Source organism: Somniosus microcephalus, chromosome 3 (genome assembly GCF_052327205.1).
Source record: "Somniosus microcephalus isolate GS21.2 chromosome 3, FLI_Smic_1.0, whole genome shotgun sequence".
NCBI lineage: Eukaryota > Metazoa > Chordata > Chondrichthyes > Squaliformes > Somniosidae > Somniosus > Somniosus microcephalus.
The window spans coordinates 324,905,400-324,924,066 of record NC_140989.1 but is presented as its reverse complement, the minus strand read 5'-3'; the positions used below and the strand labels follow the sequence as shown (position 1 = coordinate 324,924,066).

General features: G+C 49.7%; 1 long non-coding RNA gene across 1 annotated transcript in view; it reads left to right on the top strand.

Annotated features, from left to right (window-relative positions):
- LOC147122198 (uncharacterized) overlaps window positions 1–18,425 on the top strand; it is an 80,505-nt gene extending 62,080 nt beyond the window's left edge. Inside the window, exon 4 of the long non-coding RNA XR_015077702.1 lies at window positions 18,018–18,425. This is a non-coding gene — a long non-coding RNA (uncharacterized LOC147122198). The remainder of the gene's footprint in view (window positions 1–18,017) is intronic.
- The last annotated feature ends 242 nt before the right edge of the window (window positions 18,426–18,667 follow it).

Genomic DNA, 18,667 nt, shown 5'->3' with positions numbered 1-18,667 from the left:
TAAATGCAGGCCTAGCCAGCGACGCCCACATCCCATCAATGAATTTTAAAAAAAGATGCATCACACAGATCACTGATGTCCTCTTTGACAAGTCCGCCAATTATATTAACTTTGCAACTGATGAAGCCAGTGTTGCTGAGCGTGTGCTCGGCTTTGCCACTCTGGCTGGCTTCCCACGGTTGCAGGGCAGCATCAACTGTACACATGTGACCATCAGGGCACCCAATCAGAACCCAGCAGTCTTTGTCAGTCGCAAGGGCTTCCACTCCCTCAATGTGCAGCTGGTCTGCAACCATAGGGAGATCATCATTCATGTGTGCGGCAAGTTCCCTGGGAGCTGCCATGACTCTTACATCCTGCGCCAGTCCACCGTCCCTCAGCTCTTCGCTCCTCCAGTCTTTCCGGCTAGCTGCTTGGAGACAAGGGCTATCCACTAAAGACGTGGCTCATGACACATTTGAGGAGGCCAACAAACGAGGCTGAGGAACATTACAATCAAAGCCTCATTTACACCAGAAGTGTCATCGAGCAGACGATAGGGTTGCTCAAAATGGGCTTCAGATGCCTGGACAGATCTGGAGGAGCACTTCAGTACGCACCAGCCAGGGTCTCGAGAATCATTGTTGTCTGCTGCGCCCTGCACAACATCGCACTGCAGCGAGGATTAGCGCTGTATGAGGAACAAGGCGCAGAGCGCACAGCCTCTTCGGAGGAGGAGCATGAGGTTGAAGATGAGGATGAGGAAGACCTGGAGGAGCCGACGGTCCAAATGTCACCATACATGACCACATTGCTGCCTGTGAGGCCAAGGATCGCCTCATCATGGCCAGATTTAGTTAACTTCACGCAGCACACACATGTGGCTGGCACATGCGTAGGCAGATTGGCATCAGCCCACAGCAACACCATAAAGCATCCCTACAATGACCAATCCTTTCTTTTCACTGTCACCACCATTGCTGGAGATTAAATTAGCCCTGACCGTTCACTCTGCCACTTCCACACATATTTGGCAAGGACCACAAAGTTTCAGAAATAAATGATTTAATACACAAAATTAATTTAACATAAACTTGACAATGACATTTAAGAAAACACCCAAGTGACTACCCTTGTGACTCTATTTGTGTGGCATCCTTGTTTTCCGAGTGATTCTACGTGGTGCAACCCCTGTGATTTCAGCAGAGGTAGAGGCAGCCTCCTCAATTCCCTGCTGCGCCTGCTTAGACACCATTGGTGGTCGTCCTCTGGGTTTTGGAGCCTGTGAGGGCCCCGCCAAAGTCTGCTCCTCCTGTGACTGTGCAGTGGCAGACTCGGCCATCGCTGTCCGGGGAGGCATCTGGGGCTCTGACTGAGAGGTTGGCAAGGGTTAGAAGTGTGAGCGCTTGGGGAGGAGCCCCCACTTCCATGTGATCTCCCATCATCTTCCCTCTCATGGGCCACCTGCACTTCTCTGCTAGCAAGCATTTGGAGAGCACCTTGCTGCACTTCAGTGGGGCCATTAGGACCCATGTCTCTACTGACATTCCTCCTAGCAAGAACATTTATGAGCCTCTGGTTTCTCTTCTCCATAGATGCCCATCTATCCTCCATAGATGCCCATCTATTTTGAATTGAAACCATGTGCTCATGCGACTGGCGCATTATGTCCTCCATGCAGGTGGCCATCCTACCCATGGAGGAATCAAGACACGAGTGTGTGCGCCACGGTGGTGCTCATGTTTGAGATAGACTCCTCCATTCTCTGCACACGTGCAGTCACCGTGGTTGCAAAACCTGTCAGAGCCTCCTACACTTGTTCCTGCAGCTCCAGGATCGCCCTCTTCTTTGATGGCCCCCGAAGCTCAGCATCTGCATGCAGCTGAGCAGAGCTAGGAGACTCCTGCACCCTCCGACGAGGAGTTTCCACTGCTGACCCTGTCTCCACCATCTGCTCTTGCTCACCTGTGATGTGTGAGACACCAGGTGACAACGCTACTCTGTACCGAGGTGTGTATATCTGCGCTGGTGCTGGCTTGCCTTGTCTGAGGTGACACTGCATCCTCAGAGGCTGGAGGCTCCTCTGAGGAGTTCTCTTGCTCTTCCGCCTGGACAGTGGTGAGGGTAGGGGGGACTGGCTCTTGATGGACCTGTGGGAGAGTAAAGAAATCAGTTAGATATGTGATATGTCGATTGCATACAGATACCATTATGCACTTGATGAGCAATCAATGTCTCTTGACATCAGCCCCCATATGAGTGACTGATGAATGCCATGTAGGTGTATGCAAATGATTCTGTCACCAGGTTGTTCTGATGAGCCCCTCTCTCCATCACCCACTTCTGGCTGGTCCACCACTCCACTTATTTCCAGGGCTGCCTCCTCTGCACTTGTGAGAATTGCGATGGATTGAGTGCCACCTCCCGTTCTCTCCCTCTCCCTCTTATTGTGGGCTCTCTTTTCCTGCAAGGATGGAAAGAAGAGAAGGTTGAGTGAGCGTGATGGAATGAGTGTAAGGAATGGATGGGTTAGATCTTTAGAGGGAGGCTATGAATATACCATTTAACTGTAGTGTAATTGGTGGGATTGATTTGATTTAATTTAATTGCAATTAATTAAAGGGTAAGTCATTGCAGGACAGCCCGGTGCCATGGTATGCTCCTCCTGCGCTATGTGGGAACTCAGGGACACTTCCTGTGTCCCTGACAACTACGTGTGCAGGAAGTGTGTCCAGCTGCAGCTACTGGCAGACCACATTGCGGTGCTGGAGCTGCGATTGGATACATACTGGACCATTCGCGAGGCTGAGGACGTCGTGGATATCACGTTTGATCAGTTGGTCACACCACAGGCAAAGGTTGGACAGGCAGAAAGGGAAAGGGTGACCAACAGACAAAGTACTAGGCACAGGCAGGTAGTGCAGGGGTCCCCTGTGGACATCCCCCTCTCAAACAGATACACCACTTTGAGTACTGTTGGGGGGGATGGCTTATCAGAGGAAGGCAGCAGCAGCCAACTTCCTGGCACCAGGGGTGGCTCTGCTGCACAGGACGGGAGGAAAAAGAGTAGAGCTATAGTAATAGGGGATTCTATTGTAAGGGGAATAGATAGGCGTTTCTGCGGCCGCAAACGAGACTCCAGGATGGTGTGTTGCCTCCCTGGTGCAAGGGTCAAGGATGTCTCAGAGCGGCTGCAGAACATCTTGGAAGGGGAGGGTTAACAGCCAGTTGTCATGGTGCATATAGGTACCAACGATATAGGTAAAAAAATGGGATGAGGTCCTAAAAGCTGAATATAGGGAGTTAGGAGGTAAATTAAAAAATAGGACCTCAAAGGTAGTAATCTCAGGATTGCTACCAGTGCCACATGCTAGTCAGAGTAGAAATAGAAGGATATTTCAGATGAATACGTGGCTAGAGGAATGGTGCCGGGGGAGGGATTCAAATTCCTGGGACATTGGAACCGGTTCTGGGGGAGGTGGGACCAGTTCAAACCGGACGGTTTGCACCTGGGCAGGGCCGGGACCGATGTCCTAGGGGGAGTGTTTGCTAGTGCTCTGGGGGAGGGTTTAAACTAAAATGGCAGGGGGTTGGGAACCTGAGCAGGGGGACAGAGGAAAGGGAAAAAAGGTTAAAAGCAAAAGATAGGAAGGAGAAAAACAAAAGTGGCAGTCAGAGAAATCAACGGTTTAAATCAAACATGGCCACAGTAAATAATAATTCTAATAGGTCTAAGAGCATTAAAAAAACAAGCCTGAAGGCTTTGTGTCTTAATGCGAGGAGCATTCGTAATAAAGTGGATGAATTAGCTGCGCAAATAGAGGTAAACGAATATGATTTGATTGGGATTACGGAAACATGGCTCCAGGGTGGCCAAGGCTCGGAACTCAACATCCAGGGGTATTCAATATTCAGGAAAGATAGGCAAAAAGGAAAGGGAGGTGGGGTAGCATTGCTGGTTAAAGAAGGGATTAACACAATTGTAAGGAAGGATATTAGGTCTGATGATGTGGCATCTGTATGAGTAGAACTGAGAAATACCATGGGGCAGAAAACGTTAGTGGGAGTGGTATATAGATCTCCAAACAGTAATGTGAAGGTTGGGGATAGCATTAAAAGGGAAATTAGAGAAGCGTGCAATAAGGGCACAGCAGTCATCATGGGTGACTTTAATCTACATATAGATTGGGCTAACCAAATTAGTAACAATACTGTGGAGGAGGAATTCCTGGAGTGTTTACGGGATGGTTTCCTGGACCAATATGTCGAGGAACCAACCAGAGATCAGGCCATCTCAGACTGGGTATTATGTAACGAGAAAGGATTAATTAGCAATCTTGTTGTACGAGGCCCCTTGGGTCGGAGCGATCATAATATGATTGAATTCTTCATTAAGATGGAGAATGAAGTAGTTGACTCAGAGACTAGGGTCCTGAATTTAAATAAAGGAAACTACGATGGTCTGAGGCGCGAGTTGGGTAGGATTGATTGGGGACTGTCACTCAAAGGGTTAATGGTGGATAGGCAATGGCAAACATTCAAAGACCGCATGGATGAACTACAGAATTTGTTCATCCCAGTTTGACATAAAAATAAAATTAAAAAGGTGAATCAACCTTGGCTAACGAGTGAAATTACGGATAGCATAAGATCCAAGGAGATGATATATAAATTGGCCAGAAAAAGCAGTAATCCAGAGGATTGGGAGCAGTTTAGGATTCAACAAAGGAGGGCAAAGGGATTAATTACGAAAGGGAAAATAGAATATGAGAGTAAGCTTGCAGGGAACATAAAAACTGACTGTAAAAGCTTTAAAAGATATGTGAAGAGAAAAAGATTGGTGAAGTCAAGCGTAGGTCCCTTGCAGTCAGAATCAGGGGAATTTATAATGGGGAACAAAGAAATGGCGTACCAATTAAATACATATTTTGGTTCTGTCTTCACAAAGGAGGACACAAATAACCTCCCAGAGATGTCGGGGAACATAGGGTCTGATGAAAGGGAGGAACTGAAAGAAATCAGTATTTGTAGGGAAATGGTGTTAGGGTAATTGATGGGATTGAAGGCCGATAAATCCCCAGGGCCTGATAATCTACATCCTAGGGTACTTAAGGAAGTGGCCCTAGAAATAGGAGATGCATTGCTGATCATCTTCCAACATTCGATGGAATCTGGAACAGCACCCATGGATTGGAGGGTAGCTAATGTTACCCCACTATTCAAAAAAGGTGGTAGAGAGAAAACGGGGAATTACAGACCGGTAAGCCTGACATCGATAGTGGGGAAAATGCTAGAGTCCATTATAAAAGATGTAATAGCAGAGCACTTGGAAAACAGTGACAGGATCGGACAAAGTCAACATGGATTTACAAAAGGTAAATCGTGCTTGACTAATCTACTGTAATTTTTTGAGGATGTAACTGGTAAAATAGATAAGGGAGAACCAGTGGATGTGGTGTATTTGGACTTTCAGAAGGCTTTCGATAAGGTCCCACATAAGAGATTATTGTGTAAAGTTAAGGCACATGGGATTGGGGGCAAGGTATTGACTTGGATAGAGAACTGGTTGGCAGATAGAAAGCAAAGAGTTGGAATAAACGGGTCTTTTTCCGAGTGGCAGGCAGTGACTAGTGGGGTACCGCAGGGATCGGTCCTTGGACCCCAGCTATTCACAATATATAAATGTGGTAAACCACTGTTATTGTATATTGTTACCTCTGCGTGGCGCTGTGTACCAAGGCATGCCTCAGCTGACTCCGCCCACATGACCAGGTATAAAGGTGGGGGTTTCGCCGACTCACTTCCTTCTTGGAACCAGCCACCCACGAGAGGCATGCTCTGTTCTCTAGTTAATAAAAGCCTTTTCATCACCTTCCTGATTCATCGTCTTTTATGGAGTAATTGATAAGCGTATCAATTTTATTAACTAGAAGTAAAATGGCGACACCTGAACAGCAACAACAGCAGGCGTTGCTGCGAGCCCTCAGACCGGCATGCCTGGACCTCGACCCTCAAGCAGCGGGTTCATCAACCAATTTCGAACACTGGCTGAGCTGCTTTGAATCCTTCCTAGGAGCCTCCGCCGTGACATCGGAGGAGAACAAACTAAAAGTTTTGACCGCCCAGGTGAGCCCTCAAGTATATACGCTCATCCGGGACGCTACTACGTACACGGCGGCCCTCGAACTACTAAAAGGGCAATACACGTGCCAAGTGAACACGATTTACGCCAGACACCTCTTGGGATCCCGCAGGCAGCAACCGGGGGAATCGGTAGAGGCATTTTTACGGGCGTTACAGACACTCTGCAGAGACTGCGACTGTAAGGAGGTAACGGCTGCGGGGCACGCGGAGGGACTTACTTGTGATGCCTTCGTCAGGGGCCTCCAGTCCGACTACTCCCGGCAGAGACTGCTCGAAAGCAAGGAGCTCGACCTGAAGACGGCTGTAGCCCTTGCGCTCTCGCTAGATGCGGCCCACCGAAACCTCAAAGCATACTCACGTAACGGCGCCGCGCCATGGCCATCGCGACCGTGGGACATGGGACCGCCGCCCCCGGCACCAACTGCTGCAGCGATGTCCCAAAATCAACTGGGACAGCCGCCCCCGGTAAGAACCGCAGCGATGCCCCGTAACCAGGCCCAAAAATGCTATTTCTGTGGCCAGTTAAAACACCCTAGAGCGCACTGCCCGGCTAAGACCGCTACCTGCTCGGGCTGCGGGAAGAAAGGCCATTACGCCAATGCCTGCAGGGGGAAACCAGCGAACGCCAGCAGCGCCGCGTGCGAACCATGGGGGCAGCCATCTTATCCGCCATTTTGTGCACCTCCGGCCGCATGGCCGCCGCCATTTTATCCGCCGCACTCAACCGCCACTTCGTCTCCGGACTCGACCACCGTCTCGTCGGACGACCATACCGACTCACTAAGCCATACACTGGCCTCCGTTACGCTGGATCAAGCCCTCCCTCATCATCTATCCAGCTCCATGATGGATATCACGGTAAACGGCCGCGCCACCGCTTGCCTAATCGACAGCGGGAGCACAGAGAGTTTTATTCACCCAGACACGGTACGTAGCCACTCCCTCACGGTCCTGCCGACGCGCCATCGGATTTCTATGGCGTCCAAGTCCCATTCAATGGACGTCGGCGGCTACTGTGTGGTGACCCTTTCGGTTGGGGGCACAGAATATAAAAATTTTAAACTTCTAGTCCTGCCCCGTCTCTGCGCTGCCGTGCTGCTAGGGTTGGATTTTCAGTGCCACCTTAAAAGTGTCACATTAGCATACGGTGGACCCCTCCCCCCACTCACAGTCTGCAACCAACACCTTTTAAATCGCCCGCCGCAAACCACCTGCAGCCTTTCCACACTAAAAGTCCCCCCCCCTCCCTTGTTCGCTAACCTCACCCACGACTGTAAACCCATCGCTACCAAGAGCAGGCGGTACAGCGCCGGGGACAGAGCTTTCATTAGCTCTGAGGTGGAGCGGCTCTTGAAGGAGGGCATTATCGAAGGGAGCACTAGCCCCTGGTGAGCCCAGGTTGTAGTCGTTAAAACCACTGATAAATGCCGCCTGGTCATTGACTACAGCCAAACCATAAACCAGTACACTCAGCTGGACGCATACCCCCTTCCTCGCATATCTGATATGGTCAACCAGATTGCGCAATACAAAGTATTCTCCACCATTGACCTTAAGTCAGCATACCACCAGCTCCCCATCCGCCATGAGGACCGCCAGTATACTGCCTTCGAGGCGAACGGCCGCCTCTACCACTTCCTTAGGGTTCCCTTCGGCGTCACCAACGGGGTTTCGGTCTTCCAAAGGGAGATGGACCGGATGGTTGACGAGAACGCGCTGCAGGCCACCTTTCCCTATCTGGATAACGTCACCATCTGTGGCCACGACCAGCAGGACCATGACGTTAATCTAGAAAAATTCCTCCGTACGGCCCAACGGCTGAACCTAACATACAATAAAGAGAAATGTATGTTACGCACCAAACGCCTCGCCATTCTCGGCTGCGTGGTGGAGAACGGAGTCATCGGGCCCGACCCCGACAGAATGCGCCCCCTAATGGAGCTACCCCTCCCCCACTGCCAAAAAGCACTGAAGAGATGCCTGGGGTTTTTCTCCTACTATGCCCAGTGGGTTCCCCACTATGCAGACAAAGCTAGACCCCTCATCAAATCCACCTCCTTCCCCCTGACACCAGAGGCGTGTGCAGCCTTCACTCTTATCAAGAGCGATATCGCGAAGGCCACAATGCACGCAGTGGATGAGTCGATCCCCTTCCAAGTGGAGAGCGATGCATCCGACTTCGCCCTAGCTGCGACCCTTAACCAGGCGGGCAGACCCGTGGCCTTTTTCTCAAGGACCCTCCAGGGCCCCGAGACCCGACACTCCTCTGTCGAAAAGGAGGCCCAGGCTATTGTGGAAGCGGTGCGTCACTGGAGGCATTACCTGGCCGGAAAACGGTTTACCCTGCTCACTGACCAGCGTTCAGTAGCTTTTATGTTTAATAATAAGCAGAGGGGCAAAATCAAGAACGACAAGATCTTGAGGTGGAGAATCGAACTCTCCACCTACAATTATGACATCTTGTACCGGCCCGGGAAACTAAATGAGCCCCCAGACGCCCTATCACGTGGTACATGCGCCAACGCGCAGGTTGATAGACTGCAGATCCTCCACAATGACCTCTGCCACCCGGGGGTCACCAGGTTCTTCCATTTCATCAAATCCCGTAACCTGCCCTACTCCATCGAGGAGGTCAGGACCATGACCAGGAACTGCCAAATCTGTGCCGAGTGCAAACCGCACTTTTATAGGCCGGACAGAGCAAGCCTGATCAAGGCCACTCGCCCCTTCGAGCGCCTGAGCGTCGATTTTAAAGGGCCCCTCCCCTCCTCTGACCGCAATGTGTACTTCCTCAACATAATTGATGAGTACTCCCGTTTCCCGTTTGCCATCCCTTGCCCAGACATGACCAGTACCACGGTCATCAAATGTCTGAATGACCTCTTCACCTTGTTCGGGTTCCCTAGCTATATACATAGCGACAGGGGCTCATCTTTCATGAGCAACGAACTTCGGCAGTACCTGCTAGCGAGAGGCATTGCTACGAGCAGAACCACCAGCTACAACCCCCGGGGGAACGGCCAGGTGGAAAGAGAGAACGCGACGGTTTGGAAGGCCGTCCTCTTAGCCTTAAAATCTAAGGGCCTTCCGACCTCTCGCTGGCAGGAGGTCCTCCCTGCGGCGCTCCACTCCATCCGGTCACTGCTTTGTACTGCCACTAATGCCACCCCTCATGAGCAAATGTTCGTTTTCCCCAGGAAGTCCACATCGGGAACCTCGCTACCGGCATGGCTGACTTCTCCTGGGCCCGTCCTACTGCGGAGGTACGTAAGGACCCATAAAATGGACCCCCTGGTCGAGAGGGTGCACCTCCTACACGCCAACCCCCAGTATGCCTGGGTGACATACCCAGACGGGCGGGAGGACATGGTCTCCATACGAGATCTCGCACCCTCGGGTACCCCTGAACTACCACCGTTATCCCCCACCACCCCTCCCAATCCAACCCCTGTAGACGACATGCCGGAGCCCCAGGACCCTTCGTTGACCACCCAGACACCAGATCCGACGTTGGATGCTGCAACACCGTCGCCGCCACCACGATGAGCAGGACGTCAGACAAGGCCTCCTGATAGACTTAACTACACGAACTTGTAGTACCCTTCACCCCGCCGGACTTAATTTTAAACAAGGGGTGAATGTGGTAAACCACTGTTATTGTATATTGTTACCTCTGGGTGGCGCTGTGTACCAAGGCATGCCTCAGCTGACTCCGCCCACATGACCAGGTATAAAGGTGGGGGTTTCGCCGACTCACTTCCTTCTTGGAACCAGCCACCCACGAGAGGCATGCTCTGTTCTCTAGTTAATAAAAGCCTTTTCATCACCTTCCTGATTCATCGTCTTCTATGGAGTAATTGATAAGCGTATCAATATTAATGATCTAGACAAGGGAACTAGATGTAATATGTCCAAGTTTGCAGACGACACAAAGCTGGGTGGGCGTGTGTGCTGTGAGGAGGATGCTGAGAAACTACAGGATTATTTGGACAGGTTGGGTGATTGGGCAGAAGCATGGCAGGTGCAATTTAACGTGGATAAATGTGAGGTTATCCACTTTGGTGGCAAAAACAGGAAGGCAGATTATTATTTGAATGGCAATAGATTGGGAGAAGGGGAAGTGCAACGAGACCTGGGTGTCCTTGTGCACCAGTCGCTGAAGGTAAGCATGCAGGTGCAGCAGGCGGTTAAGGCAAATGGTATGTTGGCCTTCATAGCGAGAGGGTTTGAGTACAGGAACAAGGATGTCTTGCTGCAGTTGTACAGGGCCTTGGTAAGACCACATCTTGAGTACTGTGTGCGGTTTTGGTCGCCTTATCTGAGGAAGGATATTCTTGCCATGGAAGGAGTTCAGCGAAGATTCACCAGGCTGCTACCTGGGATGGCAGGAATGACGTATGAGCAGAGATTGGGACAATTGGGCTTGTACTCGCTGGAGTTTAGAAGAATGAGAGGGGATCTCATTGAAATTTATAAAATTCTGGCAGGACTGGACAGACTAGATGCAGGAAGGATGTTCCCGATGGTCGGGGAGTCCAGAACCAGGGGTCACAGTCTAAGGATAAGGGGTAGGCCTCTTAGGACAGAAATGAAGAGGAATTTCTTCACCCAGAGAGTGGTGAACCTGTGGAATTCTCTACCACAGAAGGCAGTAGAGGCCAATACATAAAATATATTCAAGAAGGAGTTGGATATATTTCTTAAGGCTAAAGGGATCAAGGGGTATGGGGAGAAAGCAGGGACCGGGTACTGAATTTGGATGATCAGCCATGATCGCATTGAATGGCGGAGCAGGCTCGAGGGGCCGAATGGCCTACTCCTGCTCCTATCTTCTATGTTTCTATGTTTCTATGATGGAGTGGGGTGGCAATAACAAGTTTCCTCCTTTAGTATTGTTAGTTGGTGTCATTGCAATAGGATGAGGGTGAGTGTGAGGGGTGCATAGTAAGATGGGGATGTGATAATGTAGATAGATATAGAGGGATGGGTGAAGGTGCAAGGGATGTTGCATTAGGTAGCGATGTGCAGGTGTAGGGTTGGGAATGCAGAGTGATGGGGAAGTGATAACAGGCACAGCAGCATAAAGGTAATAGTGGCCTTATACTCACTTTTCCTGATCTTAGAAGATCATTAAAGCGCTTGCAGCACTGCACCCAGGTCCGCATCACCACACACCTGCTTGTGACCTCTTCTGTTATCTGCAGCCAGGCTGCTTTGGTCTCCTGGGGAGGTCTCTTCTGCCCACTGGCAGGGAAGAGAACCTCTCTGCGTGCTCTGACTCCCTCCAAAAGAACATGAAGGGAGTCATTGCTGAAGCGAGGAGCGGCCCTCTGCCTCTGGGAAGCCATTTTCACCTCCCTCAACCACTGTCAGCACTGTAGCCTGTCAAGATCAGAAGTGAGATAAAATGGGGCCATGGCCCCTTTAAATATACCAGCGCCTACAGTGTCAGCACTGATGTCACCAGACCTGTACCTTTTCATTGGGTCGGGGAACGCGCAGGGCAGGCTTAACAAGGCCCATTATGGCAATAACTTTTTTTTTCAGTAGAATAAAGACAGCAATGTGCTCGTGGCCCACCACCGACCTTTCCCGCCATGAAGCCGCCCAGGTAGGCGAAATCGTGGCCCTGGAGTTTGATTGGGCAGAATCTTAACTTCCAAAAACGGGTGGGTTGGGGTCATGTCAGGGGTTAAAATTCAAAAATTCTGAAACAGGAACCCAACCTGACACGAACCTGCCCACTTCCGGTTTTAATGGAGGCGGGACGAGGAGCGAGCAACCAAACAGCTCGTAGGCGGCGGGTTGGTCATTTAAATATTATAATGAGGCTGCCGGCCTTCAGTTTAACAGTCATTTTATTTTTAACTCACGTCGGCTGGGTTTCCCAGGGCTCGGAAAACCCGGCAGGTGAAAGGAGGCGAGAAGGGCTGAATGCATCAGTTAAGTGCTTTTACAGCACTGTTTGTGGGCCAGGGAGAGCAGGAGTGTTTCCTCCTGGGCCAAAAAGCTACCCAGTAAACCACCCCCGCTGCCGTGATCTGTCTGTTTCCCACCCCACGATTGGACGACCCGCTGAGCGATCGAGACCACCCTCCCTCACCACCCCCCCCTACTAGACCTACCTGATCTCCTCAGCCGCGGCCTTGTGCCTCAGGCTTTCCGCCCAACAGGCCTCCTGCCTGTCAATCAGGCTGCCTGTGGGCATGAAACTGACAGAAAAAAAATGAAAGGAGCCCTGCAGTTAAAAACTGCAGGACATTTGTGAAACCCGTTCTACCGGGTGCTGGTGGGTTTACTGTTCAGCTAGGAAACTCTGCCCCCGGGTATTCCCTCCCCCCATCTCTGGCCACGAATGGCCCAGACACCCTCCTCACTAACTTGCCGGGGACTGTTGCCTTGCGTCCATGGCGTTGTCGGCCTCCCACTCAATTTCACACTCCCGCCCTCTGGCTCATGTCATTCCCGCCGGCTTTGGGTAGGAGACAGTGCAGAGAAATGTAAATGTGGTCTTCAATCGGGTTTGATTGCAGGTAAATGCGGGCCTCACTCCGAGGTTTCCATAGAGATTTCCTCCCTGCTCCACATTCTGTCCGCCCCAAACGCGCCTCGAGTTAAAATCAGGGCTTAAGTTGTAGAATTCTTGCATGTCTACTGCTTCTATCTTATTTACTGTAATGGTAATGCCACTTTTAGCATAATTAGCAGTTCACGTTTCCTGCAGTTAATCATGTTTGGATGCAAAATGTTAAGTATTAGAGAGGCTCAATGACCCCAACAATGATACTGGGGCTGAAGGGGTTAAATTATGAAGAAAGGTTGCATAGATTAGGCTTGTATTCCCTTGAATATAGAAGATTAAAGGGCGATCTAATTGAAGTGTTTAAGATGATTAAAGGATTTAATAGGGTAGATAGAGGGAAACTATTTCCTCTGACGGGAGAGTCCAAAACAAGGGGACATAACCTTAACATTAAAGCTGGGCCGTTCAGAGGTGAAGTCAGAAAGCACTTTTTCACAAAAGGGTAGTGGAAATTTGGAACTCTACCCCTCAAGAATCGGTTGAGGCTGGGCCAATTGAAAATTTAAAAACTGAGATTGATAGATTTCTGTTAGGCAAGGGTATTAAGGGTTACGGAACCAAAGTATATGTAGTTAAGACACAGATCACCCATGATCTAATTGAATGGTGGAACAGGCTCCAGTGGCTGAATGGCCTACTCCTTTTCTTATGTTCCTATGTTCCCAACACACTGGGGGAAAAATTGGGTTGCTTTGGGGGCGCTAACGGGGAGCAAATCCCCTAGCGCCCGGGCGCGCACTGCTAACGTCTCCTGCGAAATTCAGTGGGAGGTTAGCGGCGGCGGTAGCCAGTAGCGCCCTGTGGCGCTGCACCACCGGTGATGACATCATCACCGGGCGCAGCGCCCTGCTCGCGCCCGGGCCGCAACCTTGGGTTGTGTCCCCTGACCTATCGCTGGACGATATGTCCAACAGGGTCAGGGTGGCGTCTTTGCAGATGCGGCGGCGCTACTTGAAGGGCAGGTGTCAGGCGGCCATTCTTTTCTGGCCGACTGCCAGCACCTGCTCTCTTCCCCTTTTCTCTTTGGGGTGCCGGCAGCGATCGCTCAGCCCAGCACTCCTCTTGAGTGGCGGCCTGTTTTCCCGGCACCCCGCTCCCTAGTGGCCCAGCAGGGTCCCGGTGTGTGCAGTGCTAGGCCCCTCCCCTTTAATCAGGGGAGGGAGGCCTGCAAGGACGTGATGCTACGTGCAACGTGCGTGGCGCTGTTGCACGTAGCACCGTGAAATTCACTGGTAGCGCTCCAAGAAGGAGGGGGAGCACTTCCAGTAGTGCCCCACCTCCTGCTTGGGGTGCTACTACTGAATTTATGGAGCAGTGGTGCTAACCAACGTTAGCGCCCCAAAGGGGGCGCCACCGAACTTTTCCCCCACTGTCTGCAGAAGGCAACCTAACCTTGTATTCATTGCCTGAAATTGAGCAGAATATTTCCTAGAACCTCCAGCTATGGGTTTAGCCTCTCTTTGGTAACTCTGCAGAGCTGAAGCTGCTGCATTGGTTTTCTTATTGGTATCACACCCATGCCAGCCCTGGGTTCGGTCCATGTCACTACCCTTTGCGCCATCTCAAAGGCATAAGTGTCAGTTGATGGCCTCTGATTCAGAAGACTATGAGCTGAAGCCCCAATCCAGGACTTGAACTGGTACTTCACTCCAGTGCTGAGGGAGTGGTCCTACCAGTTTCCACGGGCGGGCCTCATTACTATCTGTCGGTAAACTGCTTGCGCATTTTGAGCAGCTCGTCAATTGGAGGGGTCCGAAAATCTGCCCGCTCCAGCACAGAGCAGAGTCGGTGCAGGTAAATTAAAGGGAGGGGGGATGCAATCTGAGGGGACGGCTGCAAAGAGTCGGGCATCGTAAGGGTCAATTTTCGTGGGGCCATGAGGAGCATGAATTCATGGGCTAATGAGATGCCCACCTGTTTTCAGCGAGCGACTGAGCTAAGCATTGCAAGGACCCCACCAAAATGGTGGCGGCAAGGATGTTGATACAAAAGAATTCTGAAGGACAGGATAAATCTTCATTTAGAAAGACACAGATTAATCAAGGATAGTCAGCATGGATTTGTTAAGGGAAGGTCGTGCCTGACAAACTTGATTGAATTTTTTGAGGAAGTAACAAGGAGGGTAGATGAGGGTAGTGCATTTGATGTAGTGTATATGGACTTTAGCAAGGCTTTTGATAAGGTTCCACATGGCAGGCTGGTCACAAAGTTAAAAGCCCATGGGATCCAGGGCAAAGTGTCAAGTTGGATTCAAAACTGGCTCGGAGACAGGAAGCAGAGGGTAATGGTTTGCAAATGATACTAAAATTGGCTGTGTGGTTGATACTGAAGAAGGAAGCTGTAGACTGCAGGAAGATATCAATAAATTGGTCAGGTGGGCAGAACACTGGCAAATGGAATTCAATCCGGAGAAGTGTGAGGAAATGCATTTGGGGAGGGCTAACAAGGAAAGGGAATACACATTAAATGGTAGGACACTGAGTAGTGTAGAGGAACAAAGGGACCTTGGAGTGCATGACCACAGATCCCTGAAGGTAGCAGGCCAAGTAGATAAGATGGTTAAGAAGGCATACGGAATGCTTGGGCTTATACTCACTGGAGTTTAGAAGATTGAGTGGGGATCTCATCTAAACCTATAAAATTCTGTCAGGCCTGGACAGACTAGATGCAGGAAGGATGTTTCTGATGGCCGGGGAGTCCAGAACCAGGGGTCATAGTCTAAGGATAAGGGGTAAGCCATTTAGGACTGAAATGAGGAGGAATTTCTTCACCCAGAGAGTGGTGAACCTGTGGAATTCTCTGCCACAGAGGACGGTGGAGGCCAGTTCATTAAATATATTCAAGAAAGAGTTGGATATATTTCTTAAGGCTAAAGGGATCAAGGGATATGGGGAGAAGGCAGGGACAGGGTACTGAATTTGGATGATCAGCCATGATCTCATTGAATGGCGGAGCAGGCTCGAATGGCCTACTCCTGCTCCTATCTTCTATGTTTCTATGTTTATTAGCCGTGGCGTAGAATACAAGAACAGGGGAGTTATGTTTCAACTGTATAAAAATAGTTAGGCCTCAGCTAGAGTACTGCGTGCAGTTCTGGTCACCACATTACAGGAAAGATGTGATTGCATTAGAGAGGGTACAGAGGAGATTTACAAGGATGTTGCCGGGAGTAGAGAATCTTAGCTATGAGGAAAGACTGGATAGGCTGGGTCTGTTTTCCTTGGAACAGAGGAGGCTGAAGGGAGACCTTATTGAGGTGTATAAAATTATGAGGGGCCTAGATACAGTGGATAGGAAGGACATATTTCCCTTAGCAGAGGGGTCAAAAACCAGGGGGCACAGATTTAAAGTAATTGGGGGAAGGTTTAGAGGGTTGTGGGGGTCTGGAACTCACTACCTGAAAGGGCGGTAGAGGCAGGAACCCTAACCACATTTGTACTGGCCGCGCTAGACGTGCTCCTATCTAGTTATCCAGCAAGTTAAACACTCTATTCAAAATAATTCTTCTGAAGCCGTTTGCTGTTTGAAGCCTTTACTCGAACAAATTTGTGAAACTGTAAACAAAGACAAAGTATGTTTTGTACATAAACTGAGTACTATACATTCGATATTACATAAGATATAACATATTTACAACAGTAGAATGGACTAATTGTATAACTATCTAACATTTGGACTAACTTCTATAACTATCAAATATTAACCTTTTATAAACATAGTATTATCAAAATATTACTCTGACAACGTTGCTATTATGCTAAGGAACAAAGATACTCACAGATATTGCGCTTGGCCTAACATATGAAATCAGATTACATTGGATTGTGAATGGAACCTCTCATGGCAGATTCTCCATTACTCAAGTCAGGTTCTTCCTAGCAAAACTGCTTCCTGGGGTCAACAGGAAGAAAGGTAGGAAGGTCAAATGACCTCTCACAGGAAGAAAGGAACAAAGGTCAAATGACCTCTCACAGGAAGAAAGGAACAAAGGTCAAATGACCTCACACAGGAAGAAAGATCAGATGACCTTTCCAGCATACAAACTGTTAACACAATAACCACCACCAGAGGGTGCTATCTGCACACATAAAATGTTCATTGGTCCAGAACAACATTTAAAAAGTACTTGGATGTGCACTTGGGATGCTCTAACCTGCAGGGCTACAGACCAAAAGCTGGGAAGTGGGATTAGGCTGGATAGCTCTTTATTGGCCGGCGTGGACACAATGGGCCGGAATGGCCTCCTTCCGTGCTGTAACTTTCTATGATTCTATGTTGTCAGGAACAAGACATTAAGTATTGCGTCGCGACTTTCACTGCACTTGTGGCTCGCTCCCACCCAGTGGAGGGGATGACAATTGGCCCCTATATTGCATCCCCTGTGCTAGATAATTTGCTATTAGGAGATGATCTATTCTGGAATAATTCTTATGAAGTGGTAAAACCTAAGTGAAATCCCTCGCTCTTGGAGTCATGGAGCACCATATATGGGGAAAACCCACATCTGTGGGTCTGTGCCTATGACTGCCTAAACAATGAGCTGATTTCAAATGTTTCACATGGGGCAGTTGCAGATATTTTCCCACTGGAACCGAGGGAACAAAAAGGCTAAATACCCGGTAGCTGTTTTAAAACTGTAAATTAAACAGAGTACGCTCTGGTCTCGCCCAGGTTTGCTGCCTCCTCTTCCTCTGGCGCTCTTTACACCGCTGCTGCTCTTGCTGCTCCTCTCACAGTTCCTCTCACCGCTGCTCTCGCACTCTTTTTGAATGGCAGAGCTGGCTCGAAGGGCCGAATGGCCTACTCCTGCTCTTATTTCTTATGTTCTTACAGTCACATGTTCTGTGCATGCTGGATGCCTCCTAGCCTCACTCATCCACCAACAATCTCTACCAAACATGAAGCACACCTCTGCCTTGAAAAGTAGCAGACTAGCTTTAAGCACCTTTCACAACCTTAGGACATCCCAAAGCGGTTTACAGCCAATGATGTACTTTTGTTTGACGCATAGTCACTGTTGTAATGTAGGAAATGCATCTTCAATAGCCATCTCCTACCAACTGCACTACTAGCCTCACACACTGCTCAAAGCACGGCCCCCTGCTCCCATCACTCACCTAGCAAACACGAGGCACAACTCACATCGCTAGCTTCACCTCAACCTGTTGGAGAGGGTGCTGGCCATTCTTGGCAGGGGCATATCTGAGCCCTTGGCCAACGGTGGGGCTGAAAGTCTACAAGATGTCGGCATCTTTTGCTTTAACCCCCTTCCCCTAACCACAATCTTACCCTTGTGCCTTCCTCATTTCAGACACCCAAGAAATCCAGCTTGCCCAGCCAGTGGGGACCAAGAAGAGGGAGAGAAGAAGAAGAGGGAGAGAAGAAAAAGAGAGAAGAAGAAAAGGGAGAGAAGAAGAAGAGAGAGGAGAAGAAGAGGGAGCAAAGAAGAAGAGGGAAAAGAGGGAGAAGAAGAAGAAGAAGAAACACCGTCATTTGATTTCACACTCCCAGCCACCAGCCCCTCGAGTTCATCCAGCAAGGCCATCTGCACTCAGCAGCCTTCCACCATGCTGCAGCCACTGGGGTAGAACATCGTAACATCAGTTGGACAGGCAAAGGCACACACAAGACACTCACTAAGGGAATACACAAGGGTGATTAGTTGATTTTTTTGATGTAATACTGGATGCATATATGGATAAAGTTGGATTGGAAAGTTTGCTTTGTGATGGCTTTTATTTCAGCATTGTGGCCAAGAGGACGCTGTGATGGTCAGTAACTGAGGGAAGGTAAGGTGTGGGACAAATGTTGAAAGGGGAATTGGGGTTGTGTTCACTGGTACTGCAGCCGGATGATTCGATCTGGATATCCCAGCCAGAAAGGGGCTTCCTTCTGCTTCCTCATGTTCTGCTTTTTCCTCTTCTGCCTCCTCTTCTTGTGCTTTCTCCTCTTCCTCCTCCT